Source organism: Capsicum annuum, chromosome 6, assembly GCF_002878395.1.
Source record: "Capsicum annuum cultivar UCD-10X-F1 chromosome 6, UCD10Xv1.1, whole genome shotgun sequence".
Classification (NCBI taxonomy): Eukaryota; Viridiplantae; Streptophyta; class Magnoliopsida; order Solanales; family Solanaceae; genus Capsicum; species Capsicum annuum.
In genome coordinates this window covers 11,001,556-11,016,958 of record NC_061116.1, presented here as the reverse complement: position 1 = coordinate 11,016,958, position 15,403 = coordinate 11,001,556, and positions in this window count along the sequence as shown.

Here is a 15,403-nt window from a genome sequence, read left to right as displayed (position 1 = left end):
TATCATTGTTTCTATTTGAAGTAAGGACAGTCACTCCTTGTAAATCTTTCTTCAAGCCATTGAGGAATTTATTCTTCACCTCTTCCTTATATGGCTTTGTCACGACCTGATTTGGGGCCTCAGCCACGACGGGTATCCCAAACTATGAAGGTCCAGGTGCCCCTGTCTATCTGGTGATCATGCACAATGTTCATATAATAATAAGAAATGTGAAAAAAATCATAATACAGAATCATGGTCAATAGGGTAATTCAACTTAATGGTTCAAAATAAAATACATAACCCTCTGACAACATCAAACATCAGTCTACGAAACCTCTACTAACTGAAAAATAAGTTATGTCTGAGATTTGGGACAAGTCCCCCTGTCGGACCATAAATAAAAATGAAATAACACTGACTTATACATTAGGCCTTCTGGACTAAACAAGGATTACCAACTGCAAATCTCTGACCAATCAATCTACGGCTTAGTAGGACCCAGGACTAGCCTAAGACCCTGAAATATGGAAGGTCAATACAGATGTACTGGTACGCATAGCAATCCAAAATAATGTAGTTATATTTACATAAGTGAGAGAGATTCATAAAACATTTTACATATAATATATGAAAACACATGGGCACACTTCAAAGACTTTGAAACATTTCTTTTAAACCACGACTCACTCTTTGTCGTACTTCTGAGCTAGGTGGTACCCCCTACATATCTGAAAGTATCCCACGGGATATATAGGATCTTCCCTTAACTCGGCGGCTAAGCCCCTAATCTAAGTTTGCTGCAAGGGTTAGAGTATCTGGATCTGAGATGCCACAGGGCACTAGGCCATTGTATAATCCCTTTTTGGGGATATAATATATTTGTATCGACAAAACACGATTTTAGGCAATGAATCGTATGACTCATGCCTACTTCGAGTAACCACCTAACTCTCTTTAAGTCTATTTTTAACTCTTTAAGACATGCATTCTATAAAATCAAAACCTGAAAATCTTACTCTGGTATGGCAGTCATCTGATTGGTATCACCATACCAAGACTTCCAAGTCATATCTCTAAGACACAAAATATCAAGTTCTAGTATCTTTATTCAAAACATAAAGTTTGGACACCATATCATTCAAACAATTCAAGAGAATTCATATTTCAAAATATATGTCAAATTATGCAAAGACTCTCTTTTTAACATTTCAACAAATATGTGGTGGTCTAGTATTTTGTAACAAACTATGCAATCTTGTTGAATCACCATTTTTCATTTATATTAACAAGAATCACCCTCTCTTCAGTTTATATCCAAAAATCAAGGCTTAAACAATAGTAAAGACATTTGAATCATGTTTCTCAATATGCAATTGAATAATTCATAACATATGAACACAAGAGGCTTTACAACAAGAGAGGGATTTTAATTGTTCATGCTCTCAGTTGAACATTAGAACTCAAAAATGCATACATACTTATATATGAGTACGATTCTAATTTAGGGGAAGGCCTCAATACCAAAACATTATCATAAAAAGAATTTCACAATGCACAATTATAAATGTAAATTCAAAACCCATTGCAAAATTCATGATTTCTCAACATTTAAACATTATCAAAATGATTTCACCATGCCCATGTAGTTTAGGAAAACCCCACGTACCTTAGATTACTTAGGTTGAAGGATAGAATCCAAATCATAATTTGTTTCTTAGGAATCTTGGATTGAAAGAATTAGTATCTTGATTTCTTATTCTTAGAGGAAACCCTAGTTTGATCTTGTATTTGAGAGTGAAGATAGAATTTTGATATTGTATAACTAATAATGATTGATTAATAACATTTAGAGTGTAAATAAATTTGTGGGAAAGGTTTTTGGAGTGAGTAAAAGACTAAAATACCCCTAAGGAAACCAAAAAAGTCACAGAACTTCATCAGTTGACAACTAAGGCTGATGGGCCGTCACTCAGGTGATAGGCTTTCACCTAGGTAATCACTTTTGGGATGGATTTTACCACTTTTTTCCCTAGGACGATGACTTGGTCTGATGGTTCGTCACTTAGTTGATAGGTCGTCAGCCTCATTGTCACATCTGTGCAGACAGATACTTAGAAGTAAAATGAGCATAACATTCTACTCCAATATTAGATTAAGGCAAAACTAGTGGTGTTAGAAAGATGACTCAAACACCTTTCATTTGATATATAGTAGTTACTCTAAACCATTATATACAAGAAGTTATGGTCAATGTAAGTTGACCCAAGTTTAGATGTTCACTAAAACTTAAGTGATAGGAAAGTTTTCAACTCGTCTTTAAGCTAGGGGATTTTTGTGACCTCAATTAACATTCAAAGGTTTTCACACACTATAGAATTGATCATCACACATTTATTAACAAAAAATCATTGGGTTCGGGTCTATACACGTAGAAGGGACGGTTCAAACTTTATCTCGAAAATGCAGGGTGCTATATTATCTCCCCCTTGGGATCATTCATCCTCAAAAGATGGGTAGGGACTTGTTGAAGCTCCAAAAATAGGGAATAAAGGAAGTAACCTTACTCTAAGAATTTTCTCTAAAGGAAACATACAAATACCTAAAGAAAAGCATTCATGATGTCGCCAAGTGAATTGCGTAAGCACGAATCATGAGAGGATATGAACTAACATAGGGATGACCTTGTACATGAATTCTAGGGATTATGATCATCACAACATATAGTATAAGTTTATTTGGTGATCATAGGCTTGATTTTCATCGGTACTAATCATGTAATAAGATTTTATGGAAGATAGGGATAGAAGCATTCTCCATCGTATAATTTAAAATGAATGAATCTCAGTTAGAGGCACTTCCCGACTATGCCCCAAATAATAAATAAACAACATACTTCATAATTTCCACTTATAATTCTCCCATCACACATCTAAACACAAGATTTTAAGGATAGAATAAATAAACTATTCTGCACCCAAACGCTACCCTAAGACGAATCAAACAAATAAACACCCAACCTGGCAAGCTGATGAACTTCCCTAACTAAATTTTTCTTATCATCCTCAACATAAGCAATACTATCCATATACAATCTACTTAGAGCATCTGACACTACATTGTCCTTTCCCGGGTGATACAAAATACTTATATTATAATCTTTCATCAATTCTAAACATCTCCTCTGACGCAGATTAGAATCTTTATGTAAAAATACATAGTACAAGCTCTTGTGGCCTATGAACACATCAACATGCACCCCAAACAAATAGTGCCTCTAAATCTTGAAGGAAAACACAATAGTTGCAAGCTCAATATCATGGGTAGGGTAATTCTTTTCATAGGGCTTAAGCTGTATGGATACATAGGCCATAACTTTACCCATTTGCATCAATACACACCCTAAACCAACACTAGAAGTATCACAGTACACAGCAAACCCATCTAAACCATCTAGTTATGTCAAAACTAGGGTTGTAATGAGTCAAGTCTTCAACTCCTGAAAACTCTTCTCACAAGAACCTGACCACTGAAACTTTAATTTCCTTTGAGTCAATCTAGACATGAGGGATGCAATAGATGAAAACCCTTCAACAAACCACCGGTAATAGCCAGCCAAACCCAAGAAACTCCTGATATCTGAGGGAGAAATTGGTCTAGGCCAGTTTCTCACTACTTTGGTCTTTTAAGGATCAACTCTAATGTCATCACCGAAAATAATATGGAAAAGGAAAGATACTGATCTTAGACAAAATTTGCACTTACTGAATTTAGCAAATAACTGATGGGCTCTAAGAGTCAACAACACTATTCTGAGGTGGTCTGCATGATCATTTTCACTACGGAAGTAGAGAAGAATGTTATCAATGAAGACAATGACGAACATATCCAAGTACTTCTTGAGCACTTGGTTCATCAAGTCCATAAAGGTTATTGGGGCATTCGTGAGACCAAAGGATATGAATAGAAACTCAAAGTGACCATACAGAGTTCTAAAAGATATTTTTAGAATGTAACATTAGCTGACTCTGAGATGATGATAGCCGAATCTGAGGTCTATCTTACAAAAGTAATTAATTTTAGGAAGTGGGTATTTATTCTTGATTATGAATTTGTTCAACTGACAGTAGTCAATACACATTCTAAGAGAACCATATTTCTTATGCACGAACAGGACTGGTATGCTCCATTAAGAAATGTCAGGCCTTATGAATCCCTTATCTAGGAGATGTTTCAACTGTTCTTTTAACTTTTTGAGTTTGGTTAGATCCATTCTATATGGTGGAATAGAGATAGTATGGGTATCTGGAAGAAGGTCTATTCCGAAGTCAATTTTCCTTTTGGGAGGAACTCTGGAAAGATCTTCAGGGAACACATCTGGAAATTCTCTCACTACTGAAACTAACTCAAGATTAGGAGTCTCAGAATTAGAGTCTTTGACTAGAACAAGATGATAAATACACCCCTTGGATATTATTTTCCTCAATCTAAGACATGGAATAAGCTGACCCCTAAGCGTTGTAGTAATACTCCTCCATTCAAGGACTGGTTCTTTTGGAAACTGAAAATAAAAAACTCTGTTTCTGCAATCAACAGACACATAGCATAAGTAGAGATAATCTATGCCAAGAATGATGTCAAAATCCATCATCTCTAGCTCTATAATATCTATTGAAGCAACTTTTTGAGATAGCGTAATCGGGTATTTCCTATATACCCATTGGGCTATAATAGAGACACCTACTGGGTAGACACTGAAAAAAGCTCTGCTAAGATTTTGGGACTACTCCGAAGTTTATGGATATATAAGGCATTACAAAAGAAAGAGAATCTCCAAGGTCTAATAAAGCATAAACATGTAAATGAAAAACTTGTAATGTACCAGTAATCACATCAGGAGAACTTTCCTAATCTTGTCAGGACTGAAGTGCATAAATCCTGTTCTGATGCTGACCACTATTAGCACTAGAAGCAGCACCCTTCTAAGAGGATGGCCAGCTAGAACTGATGATTGATGGGACTGGCCCTGTTGCTGAAAATCCCTTCTTTTTTGAGCAACTACCCGACACTTTCAGATCTGATGGCCTGGCTTTCCACACCCAAGCATACATCACTGACATCTCTACACTCACTCTGATGGTGTCTACTATATTTTTGGGAAAGAGGATTTGTGCGACCACTGTTTACACTACCTTAGGACTTAGAGCCTGGCGCCCTATCCCGATTGTCATTTCTAAACTTTGGCACCGAGGAACTAGCTAAAGATAGGGAAGGAGCTAAAACATTTTGGAAAAATTAGGTACGGTTACCACCCTCTAACTTAGTCTGAGCAAAATTAAAGTTACCTGTCCTAGCCCTCTTGTTCTCCCTCTCCCTTTCCTTAAGCTTCTGCTCCTTAATCTGTTGAGCATGGGCTATATGCCTAGATATGTCCATCTCCTTAACTAGAATCATAGTACTACACTCTTTGACTATACTATCAGATACTCTAGATATAAACTTGTTAATTCTAGACCTGTTGTCAGCCACCACATGAGGAGCATACCTGGATAACTAAGTAAACTTAAGGGAATACTCTTTAACACTCATATTTCCCTACCTCAAGTTAATAAACTCTAACACTTTAGCCTCTCTCAACTCCAATGGAATGAACCTATCTAAGAAGGTTAAAGCAAACTTCTCTTACTCTACAGGCCTTGCATCTGCACCTCTATCACCTTTCCACTGCTTAAACCAAGTATGGGCTACATCCTGCAGCTGGTAAATAGCCAATTCAGCACTCTCACTATAAGTCACTACCATAATTTCGGTTACCTTCTGGACCATGTCTAGGAATTTATACAGATCCTCTTCAGATTTGGATCTCAAAAATAGAGGAGGATTTACTCGAGTAAAGTCCCGGATCCTAGCTGCGGTAGTCTTGGCCACTGGGTTGGCCAGAACAGCAATTGGCAACTCATTTTGGGCTGCTATAGAGTGTGTGAAAGTAGTGAATACAGCTCTAAAGTCTACATCAGAAATATGCTCATTCAGGGGATCTTCCTAGATGGGCGAAAGTGCTAGCTGGTATACATTTCTTCTTTTGTTTATCTTTTTGGGAGGCATATTCAATAAACGAAAGAGAAAGTAGATTAGACAAAGAGTTTAATTTGAGCATCATACTCTTTAGCACGGCATAAATAATAAAAAAAGGGAAATTTTCCTAAAATGCCTTGTAGCCTCCTGTCCATAAGTATGGCGCGCTTCACACTCATGCACAAGACTCTACTTGATGTGGCTTTCAGACTTCCTAGGACACTTTAAAACCTTAGGCTCTGATACCAAGTTTGTAATGTCCCGAGAGTACACCCTGGGCATTACACGGTGCTTACGATCATAAGTGACTACAAGCTAACCCATGATACTGGTACCTGTTGTGAGCACTGAATATAAACTAATAACATAAGACATGTGCATAAAGTTACTAAAATGTCATAAGGTTTAAATCATAACTCTGATAATGTCTATAAAACAAATCTAATAATACTGATAAAGATAACTATTAATAAGGTCTAAAAACTTATTAACTATCTAAACTAGTCTGAAAGCCTCTACTGACTGATTGTGGAGTTGATGAGACAACCTATATCTAACTCTGACTGACTAAATAATACTGAACTGATAAGGTAAAATGAGATAAATAATCCATTATCCTTGAAGTATGAGGACTCACCACTTCTATAGTTGACAATTTGGTATGTTTCTAAAAACTATTAGGGAGCTAAGCATCTGCACCTAAGATATGATACATCATAGCGCAAAAAAAGAGTATGTGGTCAGTACTTTAAATGTATTGGTATGCTAAATGAGGTAGGTTGACATGCATGATCTCATGTGCATAAGTAATAATTGACTGAATGAATAGCATGAGGTACTGAATAGAATGCATTAAATCTGTAAATGCTGAGAATGCATGAAATCTATAGATACTAATGGATGCATGAACAAGAATAAAACATGTTTTAAATATAATCTGTAATTGAGATACTAAATACTGATAAGTGAATAACTTATATATGTATGCTATGGTCAAGCAAAACTAAAACTGAATTACTGAGTTGATCACTGGACAGAGACTGTGGGAGCTATCATCTAACCAATATGCCCCAATGAGCAAATTGGGGTCCAACCTGTGACCCCAATTGGAAGGTTGTAAGTACCGTGCCTTGGGTACTAACACTGGATGTATGGATCCATAAAAATACTGTCCTGAAGAACTAAGGGTGTCAAGCCTAAACTGACAGGTGACCCCTGGGAGGTAGTCAAGCCTAAACTGATGGGTGAATCCTCTTATCGTACCTGGCTACGTAGTTCTGGAGTACAGGGACTGCTACTAATGGCTCTGCCTATCTAACAGGGAGGTCGCCAACCCTGTACTTACTCGGTGCTTAATCCTACTCCCAACTAAACTGACTCGAAATACTGAACTGTCTTAAGTTTAACTGATTATGATAATTGATTAAACTGATAATGCTCATAACATATTCTGAAACTATTCTGAAGATACTGAGACTAAGTAAACAGCTATGTTTTTGGGTATTAATAAACCCTAGGATTTGATAGGAATAATATTAAAATAGTACTAAACTTTGGGGACATAACATAGAAATATATATTCAAATCCCATTCTTGTAGGCATTTCATCAAACACTTGATTTGCATAATTCAAGCTAAGCATGGGAATAGCTTAAATCTTGTAGTAATAGCATGAATTCAACCTCAACAACGCTAATTATGATTAAAATTAGTGAATAACAACATTAAAACATGTGGGGTTTGATAACAACTACAATTTCATGTTAATATGGCATAGAATTACAATTCATTGAGTTCATGGTTAAAATCACAATAACTTGTAAAGATCACATCTTTGAATTTAAAATTTTATACTTAGACTCCATGGATGAAAGGAACCCATGGATGAACATTTAACATACCTGGGATGATGAATTCGTGAGAGTTGATGGTGAATTCTTGAGATTTGTTCTTGAATTGTGGAGGCTAGGGTTTTTGTTCTTGAAAGAGTGCTACTTTAATTTGAGTAATTTGTGAAAAAATGGGCATATAATGCTCTTTTGGGACTTAAATCCTGTGTTTAGACAGATTTGGAGCTATGGAAATGATCCCTGGACATTAAAAATCCCAATTTTGAGTCTTACCACTGAGCGGTATTAGTCCCACTGCTATAATACCGGTAAGCGGGAAAATAGCGGTGACCTACTTCCTTGGGACGACTCCGATTTGGAAGTTTACCACTAAGAGTTATTGGCTTCACCGCTATTGCACCGCCGAGCGGTGTAATTGCGGCAGCCCAATGGCTCACATGAAAAATGCAATAACTTTTAGCTCGGTTATCGTATTTAGGAGAAGTTGGTATCTTTGGAAAGATAATTCAATTATATATATGTTGGTAGGTTATGTGTAATGCCCCAAATTTGGTACCCAAAATGCTACATAGTGCTCATGACTCCTAAAGACTACAAGCTAACCCATGACAGATATCTGTACCTGTATACTGAATAAAATACTTTATAATACAGAAACATGAACTAAAAGGCCATAAGGTTCAACACTGAACATGATCTGAATGGTATAACATCTGTGTGGGGTAATAGAATACCCAAAAGAAAACTGAACATACTAAAGTCTGAAACATGATAGTCTAGAAAGCCTCTAACTAACTGAACTGTCTGAGTAAGGAGTTGATGGGACATAACCCCAACTAACTCCAACTAATAAATTAATTAATGAGAAAATAGGGAAATAATCATGTCCTCAAAATATGAGGACTCAATTCGAACTCTATCTGCATATATCTGGAATCTACTGTTGCTCTAAAGCTCGTGTCTCTGAACCTAAGGTATAAGGCACCATAGCGCTAATGCGTCAGTACTTTGAATGTACTGGTATTCATGTGAGGTAGGCTGAATGCATGGCGTTTATATGCATAAACAATAATAATAACTGACTAACTATCAGGAGCATGAGAATACATACAAGAGACATAACAACTGACACTAATACTGTGATAACATAGTTACTAAATCTGAATATAACTAATAACGTGAGTGGCTATATCTGACAGTCCTAAATCTGATGGAACTATCTGAGTTCTGTACTGTATCTAATTTGATTGTATCTGATAGTCTTGAATCTAAAGAACTATCTAAGTTCTATTACTGAGACTGATTGACTATATCTGACAGTCCTAATTCTATAACATGAAACTATGGGAAGTAGTTATCTAACTAAAATGCCCCTGATACGCCATTATGGCAGAGTTGGCATCCAATTTGTACCCCAATTAGAAGGGTGTCAATACTGCACCACCGGTAAGGACAAGCTGTGGGCGACCCTCTCTGATAGTGTCCCCTATACGAGAATGGTGGAGGACTTATCTGATAGTTCTTATCCACCTCATCAACCCTCATCGGACATAATTGATGTCTCAACCTATGCTGGCTACATAGTTCTAGAATGCAAGGATGACTTCTAAGGATCACACCCGCATCTGATAGTGTGTGTCCTCATCCTTGGGTCCACTCGGTGCTAATTTATACTCCCATATGAATAGACACTGAACATGATTTAAATGAACTAGACATAGGCTGAATTACTGAATTTTGTTGACTAACGAAATACTACTGATATCTGACAACTGACTGAGTTTATGAGATTATGGAGATTTCCTGAGTCATAAGATTATCTAAAGTCTAAGGATTCATAGCTTTACTTTGAGTATCGTGAAAACATGACATGGCTCTAGGCACATAGCTAATATTTCGGGTATGAATACCCCCAGGAATTGATGGAAGGAAACTGACCAAGTATAACTTACCTGAACATATAACTAATATCATAATCCATAATATATTTATAGAAGCATTTCATCAAAACATGTGATATGCATAACTTGTACATACATGGGGATTTCATGGTATCATGCTAGTTAGTCACTTTTCCTTCATCTAGGCATTTAATCAAATATATTTTAGGCATGGTACATGTAAACATCATTGTACAATAATTAAACATCATGGTTCAATTCTAATTTCATCATTCAAGGGTTTAGTCATAGGTTTGCATGAATCTATATCTATAATAATTTAACCCACATATAATTTATCACCCAACATGGAGTAGAATTCAATTTCTCATTATCCACATGAACAAGAGTTGCCCAATCATTAAATTCATAAGAAAATCCATAAACTTAAATTTAGAAAAGGGATTCCTGGGCTTCATAGATGAAAGGAGTCCATGAATGAACACTATGCATACCTTAGTTCATGATGTCATGAAGACTAACGGTGAATCCTTCTTGAATTTAAATCCCCAATAGAAACCCTAGTTGTTCTTGAGAGAAACTTGAGAGAAACTAGTATATTTTGGTGAAGAATGGCTAAATCACGTGTTATTGGGTTTAAATAGGGGTAGGGAATTGACCCTTTTAACCCTTGGACACGTCTTGTAATTTCAGTAAAAAAAATTTGAACTGAACCCCTGGCGCGACGCGGCGCTATCATGCCATGTCATTGGAATTTGATAATTGGGAAACTGAGGGATAGTGCGATGCGGAGCCATCGCGTTGCTCCTTTCTTTGTGACCTGGAACTTTAACGTGACGCGGGGGAGATCGCACTGAGACACTGGAAAAGGACAATTCTGAATTTGGGCCCTGGCGTGACGCACCATAATCGCGGACCCCTACTAAAATTTTCCAAATGCCATTTTCTCATGTGGTGTGGCGCGCCACTGACTAATATGGCGTTGTTTTATGATGGGAACTTGAAATAGTCGTAACTTCTGATCCGGTTATAAGATTTGGGAGAATCTTATATCAACGGAAAGCTCATTGAATTTCTCACATGAAAAAAAGTGAAAATCTTGAAAATTCCTCATGGAATAGTCATCATTCAATTTAAAAGATAATACTAGACATTCTTGGGATGAAATTAGCTAGGAAAAAGTATGGGGTATTACAATATCTCCCCCTTAAGAACATTCATCCTTGAATAAGACTGACTGAGAGGGAGGAAATACAACTAAAGTACATACTAAACATGAATAACTGGAACATGATCTCATGACTTACATGACTGATAAGCTGAACATATAATACAGAATATGCATATCTGATGCATGTGTAACTGATTCATGAAACCATGACTGAGTGTTCTGAAGAACTAAGTTTCTCACAATAAGAATGCATGTCTGATGCATAATTACATAACTGAACTGATACACGAGTGCATGACTGAATATGCAATGGTACTTGATACCAAGTTTATAATGGGAACATGAGCAGGAAACTGCATACCAAGTTTGTGATGAACGCTGAACATGAAACTAAGTAAGCTTAAGAAGAATTGTTATATCTGAGTTGGCGGAAAAGAGGTGAGGATACTTGGTATGCATATCTTATTTTGTTTCCCAAGTAGCTCCCTAGACAGACTGATTTCACCAAAGAACTTTAAATAGAGGGACTTCTTTGTTCCTCAATCTGTGAGTACAATAGTCTAAGATTTCAACTGGAATCTCTTCATAAGAGAGAGTGTTCTGAACACCAATGCTTTGAATAGGGACTACAACTGATGGGTTGCCTATGCACATCTTGAGAAAAGAGACATAAAATATTGGATGAACTAAGGCTAGATCTAAGGGAAATTCAAGCTCATAGGCTACCTTTATAAAGAGACTGAGAATCTTGAAGGGAACGACATATCGGGGACTAAGCTTTCCCTTCTTACGAAATCTCTTCACTCCCTTCATGGGAGATATCTTTAGATTGACATGATCACCAATCTTAAACTCGAGATCTCTTCTACGAACATCTATGTAAGACTTGTGTTGGCTCTGAGCAGCCCAAAGTCTTTCTCTAATCAACTAGACTTTTTCTAAGGCATAGAATACCAAGTCAGGCCCTATAACTGAGGCCTCACTAACTTCAAACCAACAAATTGGAGATCTATATCTCCTACCATAGAGAGCTTCAAATTGAGCCATCTGAATACTTGAATAATAGTTGTTGTTGCATGCAAACTTAATCAAAGGTAAGTGGTCATCCTAACTTCCCTTGAAATCGATTACATACTCCCTTAGTATATCTTCTAACTTCTGAATGGTCCTTTTTGCTTGACCATCTGTCTGAGGATGAAAGGTTTTACTAAGATAAACTTGGGTACCAAGACCCTTTTAGAATGCTTTCCAGGAATGAGAGGTGAACTGGGTACCTCTGTCTGAGATAATGGACAACGGAACACCATGAAATCTGACCAGCTCTTGATGTAGAGTTTGACATAATCCTCGGCTAAATAAGAGGTATGAACTAGAAAAAAATGCGTTGATTTGGTCATTTTGTCTACAATGACCCAGACTGAATCATGCAGATGATGAGTTCGACGAAAACCCGTCACGAAGTCTATGTTCACAACTTCCCACTTCTAAGTAGGAATACTGAACTCCTGTATGGACCCACTAGGCTTCTGATGCTCTATCTTAATCTGCTGACATGTAGAGCTCTTAGCCACAAAAATTAAAACATCTCTCTTCATCCCACTCCACCAATAGAATTCTCAAATATCGTGGTACATCTTTGTGACCCCTCGATGAATAGAGTAGCGCACACGGTGTGCTTTTGCAAGAATTTGCTACCTTAAGTCATCTACACCTAGAACACAAAGACGACCCTGACAACGCAAAACACCATCTCCCCCTTGGGAGAAAACCCCTACTTTTTAATCCTGAACTGACTCTTTAAACTTAAAAAGGTTGGTATCTCTATCTTGCTTTTGTTTCACCTCGGAAACTAAAGATGACTCTGAACTACTCTGAACCCATACATCACCCTCATCTGTATCGACTAAGTGAACGCTTAGTCTTTCAAGCTGATGGACTTCCTGAGCTAACTTCTTCTTAATGTCATCCATATGAGCAACACTACCTATAGACAGTTTACTGAGAGCGTCAGCCACTGTATTGGCCTTGTCGGATGATAGAGGATACTCATGTCATAATCTTTCAAAAGCTCTAACTACCTTTTCTGATGAAGATTGAGATCTTTCTGAGAAAATACATACTAAAGACTTTTATGATCAGTGAACACATCTACATGAACACCGTATAGATAATGCCTCTGAATCTTCAAGGCAAAGACTACGGCTTCTAACTCAAGATCATGAGTAGGATAATTCGTCTCATGGGGCTTAAATTGTCTGGAAGAGTAGGCTATGACCTTACCATGCTGTATAAGGACACAACACAAACCTGATCTGGATGCATCACAATACACTACGAAACCATCTGGACCATCTGGAAGAGCTAATACTAGAGCTGAGGGGAGTCGAGTCTTCAACTCCTGAAAACACTTCTCGTAAGGATCTAACCACTAAAACTTGACTTTCTTCTGAGTCAATCTGGACATAGAGGATGAAATAGAAGAAAATCCCTCAACAAACCATCTATAATAGTCGGCCAAACCCAAGAAACTCCTGATATCTGATGGAGAGATAGGGCGAGGCCAGTTTCTTACTACTTTGGTCTTTTAAAGATTCACTCTAATGCCATCACCGGAAATAATATAACAAAGGAATGCTACTAACATTAGCCAAAATTTGCACTTACTGAATTTTGTGAATAGCTGATGATCTCTGAGAGTCTAAAGAACTGTTCTGAGATGGTCTGCATGATCACGCTCACTGTGGGAATAGACCAGAATATCATCGATGAACACTATGACTAACATGTCCAAGTACTGCTTGAACACACGGTTTATCAAGTCCATAAAATATATTAGGGCATCGGTAAAACCAAAGGACATAACTAAGAATTCAAAATGACCAAATCGAGCACAGAAAGCTATTTTTGGAATGTTAGATTCTTTAACTCTGAGCTGATGATAGTTGGATCTGAGGTCTATCTTAGAGAAATAACTGGCACCCTGAAGTTGATCAAACAATTCATTAATTCTGGAAAGAGGATACTTGTTCTTGACCATAACCTTATTGCTTTGATGGTAGTCTACACACTTCCTAAAAGAATCGTCTTTCTTGAGCACAAATAATACTGGAGAACCCCACGGGGAAACACTGGTCATGATGAATCCTTTATCTAAGAGATCCTTCAATTGTTTTTTCAGTTCTCTGAGTTTTGCTGGTCCCATTCTGTATGGCGGAATAGATATAGGTTGAGTATCTAGAAGAAGATCAATGTCGAAGTCTATTTCCCTTTCGGGAGGAATTCCTAGAAGATTTTTGGGAAAGACATCTGAATATTCACCTACAACTAGAACTGATTCAAGGCTGGGAGTTTTGAAACTAGTGTCCTTAACTAGAACAAGATGATAGACATATCCTTTAGATATCATTTTCTGTGCCCGAAGGTAGGAAACAAGATGACCTCTAAAATCGCTAGGATTTCAGGACTGAAAAGGGCACTGCTAGGATTTCAGGACTGATTCTAAAATCGCCTGCTATATAGGGAGTAACAAAAGACAAAGAAGCTCCTGGATAGAGCAAAGCGTAAACATGCACATGAAAGATCTGTAATGTACCAGTAAATATAACAAGAGAATTTTCCTGATCCTGTCAGGACTGCAGAGCATAGAGATTATTTGGATGTTGGCCACTAGTAGCACTGGTGGTGGCATCCTGCTGATTCGGGCGGCTGGACTGAGCTGAAAAATGGAGATGACTCTATTAACCTGACTAAGGGTAGTCTCTGACTCTGTGGCCTAGCTTTTCACAACCGAAACAGACATCACTATCAGCTCTGCAAGCACCCTTACGGTTCTTACCATAAGTCTGACAAAGGGGATTAGCCCGGGCATTGCTAAAACTGCCCGAAGACCTAGCGCGTGGCACTCTATCTCTACTACCCTTCCTGAAATTCGGAACTGGAGAACCAGTAGAAGAAGGGGCTAAAACTGATGACTTAGGATAAAACTGGTAACGGTTTCCTCCTTCATATTTAGGCTGAGCGAAGTTGAAACTACCTGTCTTTGCTCTCTTATTCTGCTTAATCTGTTGCTCCTCTATTTGCTGAGCATGAGTCATAAGCCTGGATAAAGTCATGTCATTGTTTAGCATGGAAGATCTACACTCATTTACCATGCTATCATTTACCCCTGAAGCGAACTTACTCATCTTGGCTCTGCTGTCTACAACCACATGAGGGGCATAGCTGGATAATTAAGTAAACTTAAGAGAATACTCTTTCACCATCATATTGCCCTTCCTGAGGCTGATGAATTCTAGAACCTTAGCCTCTCTAAGCTCTTGGGGAAAGAATCTGTCAAAGAATACAGTGACAAACTCCTCCCACTCTATAGGACCTACATCATCTAACCTCTCTGACTTCCACTATTTGAACCAAGTATGTGCCACATC